Source organism: Polypterus senegalus, chromosome 3 (assembly GCF_016835505.1).
Source record: "Polypterus senegalus isolate Bchr_013 chromosome 3, ASM1683550v1, whole genome shotgun sequence".
In the NCBI taxonomy this organism is placed as follows: domain Eukaryota; kingdom Metazoa; phylum Chordata; class Cladistia; order Polypteriformes; family Polypteridae; genus Polypterus; species Polypterus senegalus.
The window spans coordinates 271,564,690-271,583,503 of record NC_053156.1 but is presented as its reverse complement, the minus strand read 5'-3'; the positions used below and the strand labels follow the sequence as shown (position 1 = coordinate 271,583,503).

General features: G+C 39.6%; 1 protein-coding gene and 1 long non-coding RNA gene across 4 annotated transcripts in view; one reads left to right on the top strand and one right to left on the bottom strand.

The window, feature by feature from the left end:
- Positions 1-7,999, top strand: part of LOC120526174 — a 32,914-nt gene extending 24,915 nt beyond the window's left edge. Inside the window, exons 2-5 of the long non-coding RNA XR_005633084.1 lie at positions 2,552-2,648; positions 4,170-4,376; positions 7,514-7,590; positions 7,803-7,999. This is a non-coding gene — a long non-coding RNA (uncharacterized LOC120526174). The remainder of the gene's footprint in view (positions 1-2,551; positions 2,649-4,169; positions 4,377-7,513; positions 7,591-7,802) is intronic.
- Positions 1-18,814, bottom strand: part of plekha6 (pleckstrin homology domain containing, family A member 6) — a 327,603-nt gene that overhangs the window by 259,555 nt on the left and 49,234 nt on the right. Inside the window, exon 1 of one of the 3 annotated variants that reach the window (XM_039749190.1) lies at positions 16,950-17,057. The exons of the other annotated variants lie outside the window; for them this stretch is intronic. The gene's annotated coding sequence lies outside the window, so the exon portion shown is untranslated. Of the gene's footprint in view, positions 1-16,949; positions 17,058-18,814 lie in introns of those variants that run through there. 3 annotated transcript variants of the gene reach the window in all.

Genomic DNA, 18,814 nt, shown 5'->3' with positions numbered 1-18,814 from the left:
TATGACTCTGCGTTGAAGACCATGTCAGGCAGATGGCTTAGATCCACTAGAAACATATTTTGTCCTCAAAACCCATGTAATTTAAAATATGTTACAAATTAAACACACAGATATATTTCTCCTTTCCTTATGAAACAATGACAAGAACAATAGGTCTATTTACATACGTGTTTGCACAAAAGCCACAGGTAACTGGCCTTTGAAACAAGTAAAAGAGACGGAAGAAAGAAAGCTGAGAAAATTTAGTAGCCTACGCTGGCAACCAGCCACGTTTGATAATGAAGAGGTTTAATTTTTGCTGTAAAGAGCTTCTTCAGAATTCATGAGAAGAAGCAGGTCGGATTATTCAAAGTGCACAGTGACACAGTGCGGGTTCAACTGTAAAACACAAAAACCTGGGAGGCACTTAGTGAGGACATTTGTCTTAGTGCCAAGGAAAAAAATTATATGCTTTCACACCATAGGATATAAAGGAAACTCCATAAGTGCATTAAGCTGAATACAACTGACAGATAAGTGTTTGAGAATAAAAGGAAATAAATAAAAAAAAACTCATCAACAAAGTGCCCGACAGACTAATCTGGCACAGTTGTCGGTTACATTTTCCCATGTTTTAAATTATGATCTTTGCCGCTCCTTTTTTCCTTTTTCTATGTTGTGTTTTGTTGAAAGTTTAAAACAGAGTGTATATTTTATGCTAATTGTTTTATAAAAGATTGTAGAATAAGTAGGGGCATTTAGGTGGTCATTGGTTTCAGTTTGGATATATGCCTTTCCTCAATGGTTTATTTTCTCTGGAATCTTTTGTAAAGTGGAATTTATATTTTCTCTAATCCTTTGCCAAATTGGCTTAGTTGAATATCTTCATTCCTTCTTATATTATAATATAAAGTATATAAACTTTTAAGAACCTAAGTAAAAGAACCTTTAGACACACTGTATGGATATTTTTATGTCTATGTATGTATTGACAATATCCATTGACCTGAGATGAAGACTGGACTGTGTCTCTTCAGAGAGTCCTTGGGTACCACTGGTTTGACTTTGTGTTGCTCACGGAGTCCCGAATGAGGCACATGACCTTCGTTGTGAGGGAGCATCAGGTATGGCCATGTGGCACACTTCCCCATGGGTGATCCAGCTCATAGGATCCTCATTGTTGAGGAACCGAGTTGCTGGACCAGGCCAAGGGGACGCCCACGTAACACCTGGCTGTGGCAGATAGATGGCCATTTCTGGAGGGTGGGACTGGACCGTGTGTCTGCCAACCAGGATCCCGAGCTGTTTTGTCATGTGGTGGGTGCGGCAATGCACTGTACCAGTTCATGATCCCCAACCTGACCTGACCTGTCCTTTCTCTCAAGATATGTAAAACATGAGATACCAGGTAGACAAGCTTCTCTTCTGATTGTTTGGTCCAAAACATCTCCTTCCTTATTCTTTGTCCGTACATTATATGCAATGTACTTCCAGATGAGCATGCATTGGTTGTCACCTCTCATGCACAAAGAGCTCACCCCAATGACTAAAGTGAAAATCAAACCTGTCTGAGTTACGGACTAGTGGAGTGAGCTGCTGGGAATGCCACATTACGCGATTGGCTCACACAGGTGCACGCCACCGACTGGCTCTGACTCTCTAAGGTGATGTAAATGAAGGCTACAATTGCCTTTTATGTTGAACTCAGTATTTTAAGGAATATAACTTTGTTTTTTAATGGAGGGCTCCTTTTGAGCTTGGGGCTATAGATTGCAGCTCCCCGAGTCTCTGTATTGACTAGGCATTCTTAAGGTTGGAAGTAACAAAGTGTGTGCCCTGCAATAAATGGCCATCCCAACCAGGACTGACTAATGCTTCTGGGACAGGCTATGACTCCCTATGACTTGACCACCTTCGCCCTCCCCAGTGTTAGGATTGCTGCGACACCATAATGCTGTAAAAGTATTGTTTATTGGAGCCTTTGTATGTCTGTCATCACATCAAATTACAGAAAAGCTTTTTCATTGCTTTGCTTATCTTTCTTGAAAAGCCTGGACAATTGCACTGCTGCCCCAGCAAGCAACTTAAGAAAGGGAGTGACCTTGACGCTGTCATCCTAAACTGTCTCTGGAGCAGGCGCTAAATCACACTATTAATTTCCTCCTACCCAGACAGTTCTTGTCTGACAGCTCGTATAAGTCGTTCCAGTGTGCCTATTCATTCTGATTTCACTTTTAATGCATGTTACACAAAAAGTGCCAGTTAATTGCATTCAGTCTCATGTTACAATTAATGATACTCTAGAAAGTTAGAAAGTAGGAAACATAAATGAATTACAGATTTTGAAGGCAAAAGAAAAATGAAGCCGAATGACCACAAGAACCAAAAAGTAAATTCAATGCAAAGATTAAAAAAAAAGAAAGTAGCAGTGATATGCAAAGAGCCCGGAGACTGAATTTTAACGCTAATCAGCATGAGACAGAGGCAGCGATGAGGAACGTTTCCTAGAAACCCTTGTGGAGCTCCAGAAATTACTTCTCCTTTTAACTCTATTTATTTTCTACTATCAAAGTAAACAGAAAGAAGAGAAACACGCGATTATACTTTGATGTGGTCCTTACCCCATCACTCAGGAGCAAAACTCAAAAGCACTTCCCAAGGGGATACAGGTAAGTATAATATGATTTATACTTCAAGAAACACAGAGAATACAGTTAGCGAAATTAACTGAAAAACTAAAAGTGAATACTAGCATTCCTTGCAACTGAACAAAGCCTGCCCTGGAAAAAGAAATCCACAGTTAAATAAAATGTACGCCTTAACAAACACTGGCTGAGAGGCTTCTGCCACTAACTGTGGTTTGTACAAGGCAGACAAGAAAAGCACTGAGAACTGGGAAACAAAGCTACTGCGATAAACCTTTATTTTGTAAAGCACCTTCTAAAATGTAGGCAGCACAGTGGCAAAGTGGTAGTGCTACTGCCTCGTCAAAAGGCGTCCAGGGTTTGCATCCTGAGTCCTCCTTGTGTGGAGTTTGCATGTTCTCCCTGTGTCTGTGTGGGTTTCCTCCAGGTGCTCCGGATTCCTCTTACAGTCCAAAGACAGGCAGGATGGATTGGCAGTGCTAAGTTGGTCTTAGCATGTGTTTGGAGTATTGTGTGCATGTGTGCATGTCTGTGTTCACCTGGTGATTCACGGTTTGTTACTGCCTTGCATTTTATGCTAGCTGGGATAGGCTTCAGCACCTCCCTCACATCTGGCATCGATTAAGTGGGTTCCAGAATGGCATGACCTTTGTCACACATGTGCTCCGCAGTTTCATCTCATGGGCTCAATTAGATAGATAGATAGATAGATAGATAGATAGATAGATAGATAGATAGATAGATAGATAGATAGATAGATAGATAGATAGATAGATAGATAGATAGATAGATAGATAGTGTGAAGGATGGCCGGCCATATATTCCGGCCCACACCTCCAATCCGCCAGATGGAGCCCTCCCAGCAGTATGGAGGTTCCCCGAATTCCAGCAGGGCCTCATGGACATTGTAGATTTTATAAACATAGGGTTCCACGGGGACCACCAGGAGCTGCTGTACAGAGGCTTGGGGAGTGCTATGTGCCCTATAACCCGGAAGTACATCCTGGTCACAAGAACAGTAGGAACGACGTGCTTCCGGGGTGCAGAAAAGGACTTTGTATCTGTCCCGGAAGTGATAAGGAATCTCATGGACTGTATGGTGGATTCACTTCCGAGTCAGGAGATATAAAAGGACCATGGGCAATCCCAGACGCTGAGTTGAGCTGGGAGGAAGGGTGGCTAAGTGTCTGGGAGAAGGGGAGAGTATTATATTAGTTGTTGTGTATTGTATGAGTAGTGTGAAGTGGAGGGTGTTTAGTGCACATTATTATAATAAAAATAATATGTATTGTACTTTCACCAGGGATTTGGTGTGGTACCTGAGGGTTCAAAGGAGCTATAGCGCCCCCTACTGCTACAATAGATAGATAGATAGATAGATAGATAGATAGATAGATAGATAGATAGATAGATAGATAGATAGATACTTTATTAATCCCCGGGGGAAATTCACATACTCCAGCAGCAGCATATTGATAGCATGACAATTGAAGTATGTCATAACCTGCCTGTCACTAACATTCTCTTCTCCTTCTCTCCCCACAGCGCAGAGAAACCATCTAGTGAGTGCACTTTGCGACGCCCCTTCCAGGTTATCTGCTATTAGGAACTCGGCTGCCCAGAAGGAAGTGTCTTTTACGATCACAGCAACCTGCCAGATGAAGCTCCTGTGAACGACTTCTATTTGTGCAGCTGAGAGATGAATATATTTGTTTGTATTTAGCCAGAGGGCCAGCGACATGATGCCAAGAGGTGTTTCTACTGTTGGACCTTTTTTTTGCTTGATTAAATGGAACAACATATTTGCTGTCCCCAACTTTTATCCTTCTGCGACCTGTCACTCCTGCCCCTAGCCACACCAACACTATTCCAAGGCCATCTGTAAGTGTAAGCTATAGTACAGTGGCGGGCAATGTCGGCCCTGGAGCGCCACAATGGCTGCAGGTTTTCATTCCAACCCAACTGCTTTATTAGAAACCAATCCTTGCCAGTCTCTGACCTTATTTAATTGTATGGCTTCTTAATCTGTAATGTTAGGTTTTTAATATTGCATGTTTTTCTTTCCTAGGATATCATCCAAATGATTTGAAGCCTAAAAATGATTAGTTTCAGTGTGCCACATTTTTCTCTTAAGTGCTTTATTAAGCCAAATAGAGTAGGGTGAATCTAAATAATATAAATTGAGGCACATGACCTTCCACCCAGCTCACCTCGAAGGCTGGGATTTCCAATCATCCGTTTATATTTCCTGATCCGAAAGTGTTTCCCATCCTTCAGTCCATGTGACTACCTATCATTTCCGGGTCAGATAAAAAGTCCTCTTCTTCATCCCGGAAGTACGTCATTTCCCTTGTCGCTTTGCCTACAAAGTACTTCCAGGTTATAGGTCACATACGACTCTCTGGGCCTCCCTGCAGCGTCCTCTGTTGGCCCCTGTGGTATCCAGCAGGGCTGTAAAGACAAACTCCATAGTCCATGATTCCCTGCTTGTATTCGGGGCACCTCCATGCTGCAGGGAGAGCTCCACCTGGTGTCCTGGGGGTATTGGCCGGGATGACAAGCCGGCCATAGTCCACAAGTGACAATAGTTCTTAATAAGATTCAAAAACACACATACTATGAGAAAAACTGTACAAACTGTACTACGACAAAAGCTGAACAAAGAACAAAATTTGTGATACAAATGCAGATCATCCTGAGCACCTGGACAGAGAGGGTAAACTGAGAAAGAGTTCAGAATGCCAGTTTAAGTGCAATACCTTCCTAAATAAATGACTTTTAAGTTGTTTTTTTTTTTTATAAGGATGAATTGAGTCAGCTGATCACGTTAATTTATAAAGGGCCTTCCAATGTCTGGGCACTATAGAGCTGATGGCTCAGTCACCCATAGAGCGCTGGTTCGTTTAGAGCACAACAAGATTGGCCGGAATCAGTGGACCTTAATGGGTGAACATGAGCATACAGATGGAGGAGTCTACTGATTGTAGTCCTTGCACTGGAAACATGAAATTCCACTGAAAAAGCACGGCTTCCCTTATGTTTCAGTCTAAACCTCAGTACAAGTAGAAGAAACTGATCTGAGGATCTACAGGACATGTCACATTACACAATTTTTCCTGTGATTTTTAGTGAAAGCCTTTACTTACATAATCTTAATATGACATGCATAACGACTGTGAGCAACTAGTCTGTGACTTGCTCCAAAAATATTGAACAAGTTTGATTTTGTCTTTAGTTGGAAAGGTGGGCTCTGTGTGCAGGACAGCGGACAATCAAAGCAAGCTCATCTGGAAGTATAATGCCAAGAATAATGCAACAAGGAATAAGGAACACACATGTTTGGAACCTCACCAACAGACGAGGCTTGTCTTTCTGACGTCATATGTTTTATATATTAAAAGAGAATGGAAAAAAGAAAAAATGTCTGAAATTGCTGCTCAAATTGCCACCGCTGTTAACCCATCATACAGCACCAGCTCCATCAGGCAGCATGATATTGGCCATCACAAAAACTGACAAGCAAAGCTGTGCTGGATGGTGGGCACGTGATTTCTAAATGTGAAATAGTGACAATTGTCAGTTGTTTAAATTGAGATGGTCCAGTGACAAGATCAGTAACTGCAGATGGTTAATCTGACATGCCCCACGACTAGAAGTCGAGTAATGTGACATCAGCCTAAAGTGACAATTTTTCAGAGCCAGGTAGACATACCCATTCTTCCAGCTTTCTATCACTTATCATGTGGGCACATTCACACTCCTCCAGTTTACAGTCTTTAATTAATGTAAATATTTGTCTTTTTGATATAAAGAAAGTACCAGAAAAGAAAGCAAATGCAGACATGGGGAGAACTCTACCAATCAGTCCCCAGGCTTGACCTGGAATACAGGCCTCTGGAGCTGAGAGGCAACGAAGCTAACAACTGCAACACCATGCCACCCTGTCAGGTTTATTCCACTTCATTATTACCTTCCCTTCATGTATATTGTCTCTATCTGCCTACTGAGCCGGCTAAATCCAAATTTATGGCCCCAATGAACAGGCGATTAACTGACAGAATTGTGCACAAAACAGGAACCACTCCTATATGGAGTGCCAGCCACAGGGCACACACACACACACACACACATTCATTTGTAAAAGACAGATTTAGATTCCATTTACGTTTATCCCAATTCATTATTACCTTCAGTAAATAATTCACTAAAGGGCTTGCTTTTATGAAATATTAAATTCAGTACAGAACAAAAAAAATGACCTGAACAACCTTTCGTGAATAAATGAAGGTCACCCCAGACTGTGAATATGCAAGAGGTGCTTATGCATTGTTTCTTTAATGGAGGAAAAGGAGACAGAAGGTAGTCAGACAAAGGAGAGATGATGAAGCGTGATGTCCACGGGGAGGGCATGTTAGCAGAATATATAATCATCTCATTTCACAAGCAGCTGCTCTTCAGCCAAGCTCTTCACAGCAGCATACTGTAAATCACAGGGGCCGAGGAGCAGCGTTCCACCTTTATATTGTAAAAGCAAGTCAAGCACCCTGGCGGTCAGCGGTTTGCTCCTATGCAGAGCATTTGTCAGGGAGTTTGAAGATATCAGTTTTCCGTTGCCAGGTTAAGTGTGAGCTTTACACAAAACACACAATTTTGCACAAGATGTCTGTACCAAATTGTGAAAAAAAAAAGAAATGTTACATATTTATATTTAATAGCATTTTACAAACACTCAAGCTGATTGTATTGATATTGATTTTTGTAACTCGCTAGTGTAAATAAATGATGATATAATAGTAAAGCATTATTTTACTTTGAGGTCCTAAATTCCAATTAGCAAGATTGAACATAATATCCATCTACCCATTCATCCATTTATTTTTCCATTACAGGCCCACAGTCAGGCAGGCCAAACCAGCAGTAATACGTGTAAAGCAGGAACCGGCCAGAAAAGGATACTAAGAAATAGGTCAGTGCTGGATTTTTGTTTATTCACTTGTACAAAGTTGCAAGAGACTTCCAAATTTGCATTTAGAAGAATAACAGTGTTTCTATACTAACATGATATCCGTTGTCACACACGTGTAGGTAAGGGACAACTAAAGGGCCTGAATAATGGTTATTGAACACCCGAACAGGGGGTGGCAGGCTGCACTAACTGTCTTTCTCAATCCCTTGCAGACCATTCTTGGGAAATCCCACATGGTTTCGCCGCCTCCAATGACGTCACTTCTGATTCCTTCGCCTCCGATGACGTCACTTCTGGTGCTGGCAAATAAAGACTCCGTCTTTACTACCAAGAATCAGTTCTGTTTTAGACTTTGAACTGTAAAGACCTTCTCTAAAACCTCTTGCAGCCATGATATAATAAACGGGTGGATGCCCCAAACCTTCTTGATGTCTTTGTGTGCTCTTTGTGATGCTGTACACATTAGTAATTTCAAATCATTTACAAAAGTATATCTGTCCACACTAAAACGAGCAAAAATGTTGCCCACCTACACTCAGCATACAGGCGATGTAGATATCTAACCCAAAACCAACAACCCTTGAAAGGATGGTACATCACTGGCCTCAGGATTTAACAGAAAACGGTAGCAATTGGTAAATCATTTACCTTTTACACACGAATACATGCAGCATTCAAACTGAGCAACTCCTCTGTGTCAGCTATGATGGAATGTGACTTTCGTCTGTGAAGGGTGACCATTAGAACATTAGAACAATGTAGACGAGAACAGGCCATTCAGCCCAACAAAGCTTGCCAGTCCTATCCACTTAATTCTTCTAAAATAACATAAAGTTGAGTTTTGAAAGTCCCTAAAGTCTTACAGTCTTCCAAACTACTTGGTAGCTTATTCCAAATGTCTATCAACCAGCCAATGAATGAGATGTTGTAACGAGCAGGAGCCGTTCAGGGAAGAGCCACATAATAAATATGAACGAATCAGAGCTGCGTTTTCAAAAAAATGTCTACATTTTCACTCATTCAAATTGCAACACCGAGTATATGGTACTGGAGAGCGTTTTCAAAAATCTCTGTTTTTGGAGGTTGAAACTGCCGGGGTTCAGTGGACGGGGCCAAAACCCATGCATAATCGACTGCATTTTTATAGAAGTTAGTCATGGCCCTCATGCCCTAATTCTGAACTGACCATAATGTATGTCAATAAGTTAAATTAATAATAGTCATGTCAGGTGTGTGAGAGTGCCAAACATTGCAGCTGTGGAGAGTTTAGGTGCTCTTATTGTGTTTGGGTGCATTTTTGCTCAGGAACACCAGTGTTAATCTCACATCCCCCAGTGCATGTGCATTAGGTGAGACTCTAAACTGGCCACATTTAGGGATATGTGTGATGGATTGGCACCCCTTCTGAGACTTCGCATCTGCAGGTCTAGGAATATTTGTTTATGATAAATCTATGCAATCATTTTTCTTTTTCACTAACAATTCAGTCATACTTTTTCATTGACAAACTGACTGATAAATTCTGTTTGGACCCCAACTTGCAGTCTGGACTTTTTTAACTAACAGAACACAAAGAGTGAGTGTTAATGGCTGTTTTTCTAATAGTCCCAACACATCCATTGGGATGTCACAATGCTGCTGTTTGACTTCTCTTTTATTAATTATGTGCAGAAGTTCACAACTGGACAGACATACCCTGACATTTGCAGATAACTCTGACATTGTGAGTGTTCATGGTCCAAGTGTTGACAGATTTGTTCAATGGTGTGATTGCTCCACTTTACAGCTAATATTTCTAGGATAAAGGATTCAGCTGTAGATTTGAAGTGCTCCTCTCCTCCCACTGTTACAACATTGATTAAAGAGGAGACTGTGGATGTGCTGGAGAAATGAAAATACCTGGGATACAACCATTAATAACAGGCTGAGCATTGATCTTAACACAGAATAAATTTGTAAGAAGGGCCAGTTTCTTAGGAAACTGAACTGTTTTAAAGTGGACAAAACCACAATGAATATTGAATCTGTCATTACATTTGCTTTCATATGCTGGTTTGGAAACCTCAACGTAAAGAATATAAACCATCTCAACAACATTGTAAAATTTAGCAGTAAATTATTGGTTTACAGCAGACCACGGTCACTGAGCTGTATCACAAACAGGTTAGAAAGATGGCCGACTCGATTCTGTCAGAGAGTAGCCATCATCTTTATCCTGAATTTTAGTGGCTGCCATCAGACTGCAGATTTAGGTTCCCAATGGTAAAGAGCAACAGATTTAAGAACTCTTTTATTCCAAGAACTATAAGAATTTTGAATTCTATTACTTGTAAGGATGTTGCTAAATTCTGAATTATTATTTTTGTGTACTGTTAAAGGTAATTGCTCTTCTTTGTATCAATCGTGTGCACTTATGATAACACTGGTTGCTCAGTTTTGAAAGATTGTCTTGTATCTGTGTAACAATGTGCTATGTTTTGTAATTTAAGCCTGCAAACAGATACTAAAGTCTGCCTAACCTAACCTAACCTAACCTAAGAAGCTAATGCCTGTCCCAACAGTACTGAGCCCACAGGAGAAGAAACTACTTGCAACTGGAAAGCCGATGTACACAGGACTCACACTCACACACACAAACACAAACACCAGCACTCACTCATAATATCTCAAGTTAGCATACCCAGTCAACTGGGATGTGGAAGGAAATCCGAGCTCCAGAGAAAAACCCAGCATGGCCATAAAGAGAACACACAGACTCCACACAGAGAATGACGAAGCCAAAAATTAAAGCCAGGTAAGCAGAGATGTAAGGCAGCAGCCCAATGGATTGCACCATTTTGCCGCCCTTCGCTTTATTCACTTGTTAAAAAAACATCTCAGCTATTTTACAACAATTGCAAAACCTTGCCTTACAAAATACAAGAATGCTTTTCATCAGTTTTTCCTCATGCCCTCCCACCCTTTTAACATTTAAAAGTGCAAACAGTAGACGTTATAGGCAGAACAGGAAAATGAGCTTACCCAGTATAATCTCCTTGTATTTAACTGCAAGTCAGAGAGGCGAGCTTGTGTTTACACAAAGAAACAATGGCAATGGATTGCTGGGTAATAAGGTAGATAATCCACAGGCCAAAAGAATCAAGCAGGAGATTGAGCAAATTCTCAAATACTGAAAGCTGCTTGCAGACAAACAGTACTAAAGTTAGTGGAGAGTTTACTCTACTAGCACACAATTCTGATAAATAATGCGTTTATTTTATTATGTGATTGGCTTTGTAAAATAAAAGGCAAACAGCCATGAAATATTAAAACTTGAAATAATAATCTGAAAATTGTGACTTTGGAAAAACAAAGCTGATCATTTTACATTGAGTTGTTTAGCTGCCAGTTTGGCACAAAGCCACTTACTAATCATAATGGAAGACATTTTGCCTTCCCCTCCCTTGTTTTTACACTCAGACCTCTGGCAGGTGAGGTGCGTGGCTCAGAGTCACCCAGGAGGTCAGTGCTGAGGGCTGAACCAAAAACCAAAAAAGGCTAAACACCGGCCGGCCGCCATCTCTTTAAGTGTGCCGTTTGCTTTTATTGCATTTTACTTTGCAAACAAACACAGATATGGCATAATGATGAACAAACAAAAAAGCTGATATAGTTTGTGTTTAAAAAATGCGTTGGGTGAAAATTGTGTTTGCATAATAGCTCTTTGAATTAGTACCAAAATTGAGACTTATTTTAAGTCTTAATAAAATGAAATGTACAAATATGAATCCATGTCTACAGAATTATAAATTGATTTTCAATACATGTATCCCCAGTCATGTATCTAGAATAACTGGGAAGGAACACTTTCAGACTGGAATGGGAAACTGATCCTATTTACTAATAAAAATTACAATTTTTAAAATATTTGGATGTAAAGAACACTTTGAAACAAATTTAGTTAAAGCTTTCTTAATAGCCACTTGCACAAAGAGAAGGATGTGACAATTTAAATTCAGGGAAACAATACTTTTTTGTTTGTTTGTTGTCTTGATAAAACATGCCGGTAATTATAAATCTGTGACTGAGACAAAAAATAATTTCCTTGGCATATTTTCAGTAAATAGCAGAAATGAAGACAGCGACTATTACAGAAACTATTCAACTTAATTTCTACATTATACTGTACAGATTTACCTGTTCACACACACACACACAGAACTCTTTAAGAACGCAATGCTTTCTTATATTTAATTGCAAGGGGCAGGACTCTAAAGTTACATATTTTAAAGTTTAAAATTAAAAGAAAAATAAGTTATACTATGATGTAAAACCCATCCAGGGTTGGTCCCTGAGTTTGGTCATTGCTGCCACAACCCTAAAATTGGATAGGCAGGCTATAATATAATATAATATAATATAATATAATATAATATAATATAATATAATATAATATAATATAATATAGCCCTGCAGTGAGCTGGCGCCCTGCCCGGGGTTTGCTTCCTGCCTAGTGCCCTGTGTTGGCTGGGATTGACACCAGCAGACCCCCATGACCCTGTAGTTAAGATATAGCAGGTTGGATAATGGATGGATTTATAATATAATATAATATAATATCTCTCTATTATATAAAAAAATCCTTTGATGCGACAAGACTTTTTGGAAGAGAGATTTTTTCAAGTCCCGCGAGACGAGACTTTTGCCTTGAGATTTTTTTCCTCTCAAACATTTTCAAAGAAGACCTCAACTCTCATTCATGTGAATTCTTTTGTCAGACACACTTCCTGCACTTTCAGCTCTTATACATTTTAACGTTTTCCTCGCTTTAAGTTCACAATTAAAGAAGGCGTATTATGTCCAAATCTTACAGAAGAATTTAATCCTGAAGGGTTATCAACATAAAAAATGAGTACATGTGCAATTCTAGCACCGAGAACAAATTAACACCAAAAATGTCGAACGGATACACAGTAAATTGGTTAAATGTCTATCAATAGACGGTACTGAAACAGTTGGTGGTGAACATGCGGAAGGTGAAAACAACAACTTACAATATCCCAAAGAATATCTACAACTGTTAACAACGACCGGTCTTATAACACAAAAGTTACTGCAGAAAGAAGGATGTATTCAAGAAAGGTAATGTAGTACATCTTCTGCAGATAATTTTAGACAACAAAAGAGATCTTGATATGCCATTTATATTAAAATGTTAACAGTTTCCAGGTAGAATAGCTTTTGCAAAGACAATTAACAAATCTCAGAGCCAAACATTTGAAAAAGTAATTTTATTTAATAAGGAGAAAGAAACGAAATTCAATCATGGGCAGTTATATGTTGCGTTGACGCATATGTAACAATTCCCATTAAAATAAAAATCTGTTTAAATTGTACATCCGCATTCCCATATGTGAGCAGCTGAACTGCAAAGAGGCTAGCGAAGCGAGCAGAAGTCCCCCTATAATATAATATTTTCAAAATCTTCTAACCCAAATTCAGTGTTGCTGGATGCAAAATGTAGCATCAATCAATGCACTATGGCACCATTCAATAATATAATATAATATAATATAATATAATATAATATAATATAATATAATATAATATAATATAATATAATATAATATAGTCAGTCAGTCATTTTCCAACCCGCATATACTAACACCGGGTCACGGGGGTCTGCTGGAGTCAATCCCAGCCAGCACATGGCGCAAGGCAGGAACAAACCCAGGGCAGGGTGCCAGCCCTCCACAGTAATATAATATAATATAATATAATATAATATAATATAATATAATATAATATAATATTTTCAAACCCTTTTATTCCAAATTCAAGATTTCTGGAGCCTTTCCCACTTGCACTGAGCACAAGAAAGCAACCAGCCAGTCCATCATAGTAAATAAGCCTCAAATTTCCACAGCATTAATCTAATTGAAATGCCAGCTGACATCACATTAATACTTTAAAAGTACTCTGCCTTTCTACTTTGGGCTTATCTGTATAAAGTTTAAGTTCTTACTGTACATCTCAGTTTTTAACGGGTTACTGTTCTTTAACCCTTATCCTAAAGAGGATCTTTCCTGACAACATCATTACAATACCCATATGCTATGAATATTATCAAAAAGTTAAATCATTAATGGGTTGTACGGTGGCGCAGTGGGTAGCACTGCTGCCTTGCAGTTAGGAGATCCGGGTTCACTTCCTGGGTCCTCCCTGCATGGCGCCCTGCCTGGGGTTTGTTTTCTGCCTTGCACCCTGTGTTGGCTGGGTAGTTAGGATATAGCGGGTTGGATGATGGATGGATAAATCATTAATATGTTGTTTATTTATTTACTTGTTTTTGTCTTTTTCAGAACTGAAGGGACAAGATCAACATTTCATAGTCTTTCTTGGTGTTATGGCAACTTTGTAATCATCCTGTATTGAAATTTCTGTTGTTTCTGTAAATCCATTCATTTTCTGACCCTACTAATAATATTTTGAGGCCAGGGGTTTGCACCACCAATCTGAAGGCTGCCGGTTTGAATCCCATAGAACACCACAAGTGTCTCTTCTCTCTGGGACCCTTGAGCAAGGCCCTTAAACTGCACTTGCTTTGTCCTGGGTATGGTGTTAATTTGCATCCAGCCCTGCAAGCAGGTCCTCCAACTATCAGGGAAAACCTGGGGGTTGGTGGCAGGATTGGCACTCCAGCCATTGTAAAAAAAACCTCACACTCTTTAGTGTGGTGCTGAGGTGTCACCTGTTGCACGGCTGTACTTGGATCTCAATCCGGGTGGTTTGTCGTGTGGTGGGTGTGGCAATGCACTGTAATTAGCACACACTCCCAACCTCTAATAATATTAAAGGGTAACAGAAGCCTGCAGTGTAATGAATGCTGGGCAGGTACCAGTCCTGAATGGAGCTCCAGTCCATTATATGGCCATTCAGGCCAGTTTAGAATTGTTGCCTAATCTGACATACACATCTTTTGGTTATGGAAGTGAAACCAGAGTATCGCTTAAAAGCCATGTGCATGCAAAGTCAGCACAGACACCAACTGGGCTTGGGGATTCAAGGATGCTGATCTATGAAGCAGAAGAGCTCCTCTAGAATGTCCTTTCTAAGATAAAAGATTTAAGATTCAAACTGATCTAGGCATGATGTAGAGGCAAATCACCAGGTAACTTAACACACATGGCTTTTAAATATTAACAGTAGAAAGTTTAAACTCAACACAGAAAATTTCACACTCAGGATTCAAGCTCATGACACTGGATCCATAAAAAAGTATCGTCAATGAATGCACTATGGCACCACCTCAGGGCAAAATATAATATAATATAATAACATTAATTTATATAGCATATTTTCAATTGCAAAGTGTAGCTTAATGTATTTTACAAGAAGAGGAATTAAATTACAGCAAAACATAACTAGTAAAAAAAGTAAAAGTAAAAAAAAAAACCAAATAAATATAAATTAATATGGAAGAGTTTCTAAACAAAGTATGCATAATTTAAATTACTGTTAGTTATACACAGTTTTTAAGTACTCTTATAGTATATAACTGTAATAATGGTTATATTCAAGCCCAATCCATACCACATTTTGTGTTTAAAAATGCAGACATTTGTCTCTACAATATTTTCACCTTTCATCCCCACAACCCTGGCATTTTCAACCCCTCAAAACAGAGACTTGTGATGACGCTCTCCAGAACCGTATGCTTCTGACTATACCATGAGTATACTACCATATACAGACCTCAAAATGAAAACCATGGCATTTGTTGCGCTGTGTACCTGTATACATTTAAATAGCCATGGTACCTGTTGAAGGCAGGTAGCTGAATAATTAAGCATATTTACTATCTCTTGTCCTATGAATACTTTCAGCACCATTCCTCATTATTCGCATGTGTCTGCACATCTCTTCACTTTCACTCCCTGTCTCAAGTCTGTTTCCATAAAGCCTGCTTCTCAGACTCTTGTCATTATTTTCAAGGTGCCTTTCTCATCTCCTGTCCAATTTTCTACTCTTTGGAGGCGACTCTCTCAGTCTGTGCCTTTACACCACGTCATGAGTCTCACACTCGCACTTCCTCTATCATCATGTCACCAAAGTGACACTGACCAATTACATGAAAGTTAAATTGACCAGATTGCTCTGAGGGACTGGACACATAGACCATAGTGTTGTATTATATAGTAGATATGATCAGTGCTACTGCCTCACAGCTCCTGGAGGCTCACTGTCTGGCTGTTTTTTCTCCATGACTCCACAGAGTTTTGCCCTGAATACTTTTTTTTTCTTTTCCTCCTACAAGTTAGGTTGCCCACCACACATTGTCATGATTTCACAACGTATGACTACAAGTGTGAACTGACTCCCAGAGTTGATCCATATTGGAATGAATCGAGAAAACATGACAGAAAAATTAGATGACTAATACGTATCTCAAACAAAAAGTGTTTGGAGAAGTAAAGCAGCATCATTTGCTATGCCACTATGCAGCCCTGTCACCCATTCAGTATATGTGGCTGTATGAATGAAAGAAGGCAGTGCTTAAGGGGCTGGTCTGTAAAGAACAGGACGTAAGTCTCAATCTCCACCGCAAAGTGCTTGAGTAAATCTGAGTGAGACAGGGAATGTGAAAGTACTCAACGCACAGAAAATGAAACCATTTCAAATATAAACTTTTGATGGGAGCCACATGGAAGAGATAGATAGATAGATAGATAGATAGATAGATAGATAGATAGATAGATAGATAGATAGATAGATAGATAGATAGGAATGTAAGGCATTATATATAATATAGATAGATAGATAGATAGATAGATAGATAGATAGATAGATAGATAGATAGATAGATAGATAGATAGATAGATAGATAGATAGATAGATAGATAGATAAGTAGCAAATAATACTCTGCATGATGACTCAAATCTTGTGTGTTATGCATATTAATAATAAAATAAAGCATTAAAATGTTTAATTTAGTGCAGTATACCCAATTATATATGATTTTCTTTAGATCATAATATACCAGAACATTCAATTAGTTAAACAATGTCAGAAAACACTATTTACTCATAACAAACCAAACATTGTGCATCAGCAGCTGCCTCAGTCAGTCAATAAATGACGGAAAAGGAGTGCTCACCCACCCAAATGAAGAATTGCTGCACATTATTCACACCATTTAAACATGTAATCTTGTCTACTGTTAAATCCGCAGCACCACCACCACACACTAACAAACGGCTAATCTTGTCCCTCCCTGCATTGATCTATGGCTGCCTGATAACAATCTGCTATCAAAGGTCCAAGCAATCACAGCGGAGCATTTCCACATGCAGCAATGAAAAGAAGAATCAGTGTTCACCTGCCTCTGTTGAAGTGTTGACAAGCAGAATGTGAAGTCCTTAAAAATTAACTTAAAGAATCAACACCTTGTTTTATGAGACATGCTAGCACAACTGCTCTGCTCATCTGATCCAGTTTTCAGTTGCAGTCTGCCTTACGGGGAAAATAAATCTCAGTTTTCTCCTCCTCCTCCTTCTTCTCTGCTCCTCCTCTGCTCAGCAGCTCAGGTGTGCGCTCTGTCACCATGTGCCAGTTCAAACCAACCAATCTCCTTTCAACAAATAAATGACATTTGACAGGAGAGGTGTGTGTAAAAAGAAAGGTCATGTGACCCCACAGTGGAAGACACAGAGAGAGAGAGAGAGAGAGAGAGAGAAGGCGAGAGGGACATCAAGTTTTCACTGCTCTCACTTGGGGGCCTCTGCACACAAATGTAAAATAAACTCAAGAGTTACTCTTACAGTTAGTCAGAGAGGCAGCAGCTGTCAAGTGGTTGATGTTTGTGGGAAGTATAATAACCTGCACAATTTTGGAGACATCTTTTCAGGATTTAAGAACACCCAATATAGTGTTTCCTTCGGTCTATCATGGTGACTGTCTATATTATACACATTAGTCTTTAACTGTGGATATGTTACTGCTTCAAGATTCAAGAGTATTGATTGTTTTTCATCCATACACAGTAGTACAGCATACACATACATGATTGAGCAGCTCATTGTAGACTAAACCACCCATTGTGTGAAGAGGAGCGTGTTGGTTTCCAATACCTTTTCCTTATCCTCCAGTGATGACCTTGAGTGCATCTTTATTTTTTTAACTGAAACAAGTTGATGATTCGCAACTAACTCTGCACAAAGTCTTTACATTTAAAGATTGAAGACACAATCACACATGCCATTGAATCCAGTAATGCACCAGAATACACACCACAGTCCAGATGAACTCAATCACTCATTGAGCAAATAATGAGGAACACCTGCACACCTACTTATCCCTCTAAAGATCCAATCAGACAATCTAGTGGCAGCAGCACAATTCATAAAGTCAGGCAGATCCAGGTCAGGAGCTTCAGTTAATGTTCACATCAAACACCAGAATGGGCAAAAATGTGATCTGAGTGATATCAACTGTGGCATAACTGTTGGTGCCAGATGGGCTACTTTGAGTATTTCTGTAACTGTTGACCTCCTAGGATTTTCATACACAACAGTTCTAGAGTTTACTCAGGATGACTTGAGAAACAAAGGATATCCAGTGAGTGGCGGTTCTGCAAACCATGTGGACCAGACAGGTCAGATGAGAATAGCCAGACTGATTTGTGCTGACAGGCTATGCTGACTCAGTATAACTGTGGTGTACAGAACAGCATCTCAGAAAGCACAACGTGTTGAACTTTGTGGCAGATGGACTACAACAGCACCAGCAGAGTACTGTATGTCAGGTACCATTCCAGTTAGCCAAGAACAGAAAGCTGAGGCTGCACTGGGCACACGCTCACCAAAACTGGACTGTACAAGAGGGGAAAGCATAGCCTGGCTTGATGAATCTTGACTTCTGCTGAGGCATACAGGTGGTAGAGTCAGAATTTTGTGCCAACAGCATAAATCCATACACCAACAACACTGTTTCAACAGTTCAGCTGGGTGGTGGTGGTGGTGTAATGGCACAGGGAGTGATTTCTTGGCACACATTGGGCCTGTTAATACCATTCAATCATCACTTGAATGCCACAACCTATTTGAGTATTGTTGCTAAACATGTCTATTCCTTCATGGTCACAATTTACTCATCTTTTAAATGGCTAATTTCAGCATAATAATGCACCATGTCACAATTCAAAATTCATCTCATACTGGTTTCATGAACATGGCATCATTACGT